Below are 627 nucleotides of genomic sequence, written 5' to 3'. Positions count from 1 at the left end.
GTTATGATGGGTCGTGCGCGGGGTATTCTTGCCCGGAGTTCTAGTAATATTTCTAGTTAGGGCGTTATACTTATTTATTATATTAATGAATTTGCTCCTTTTATAGGCTTTATAATTTTCTATTTTATATATAGCTATAATATCTATAGGCCTCTTATATATAGATTTTAGGGCCTTTATATTATAGTATATAAATCGGGTATATAAGGTATAAGCCTCTTCTAAAGATATTATAATACTAGATTTAAGTCTATTATTAATCCTTATTTTATATATATTATTATAGAGGATATTCTACTTTAATTCTTAATTATTCTTAAACCTATTATATTTATTCTTTTAAAGATTATCGAATATAACTCGAAATCTAGACTTATTAATAGATTTTATATTATATTTAAGAACTAAAGTAGAAGTCTAATATAGATTATTTTTAAGTGGTATTATCGTTATATATATATCTTTATAGTATAGATTTATTTAATTATTTCCTTTAGTATATAAATAACCTATTTTATCTAAAATAGGTAGATTAATTATATTAATACTTAATTATAGTATATAAAAGTAGTCTTTTAATATTATATCTTTAAAGGTATCTTTTAAACGTATAATAATATCGCTTAG

This window comes from Verticillium dahliae, genomic scaffold (genome assembly GCF_000150675.1).
Source record: "Verticillium dahliae VdLs.17 supercont1.24 genomic scaffold, whole genome shotgun sequence".
NCBI classification, from domain to species: domain Eukaryota; kingdom Fungi; phylum Ascomycota; class Sordariomycetes; order Glomerellales; family Plectosphaerellaceae; genus Verticillium; species Verticillium dahliae.
Note: the sequence above shows the minus strand (reverse complement) of the source record.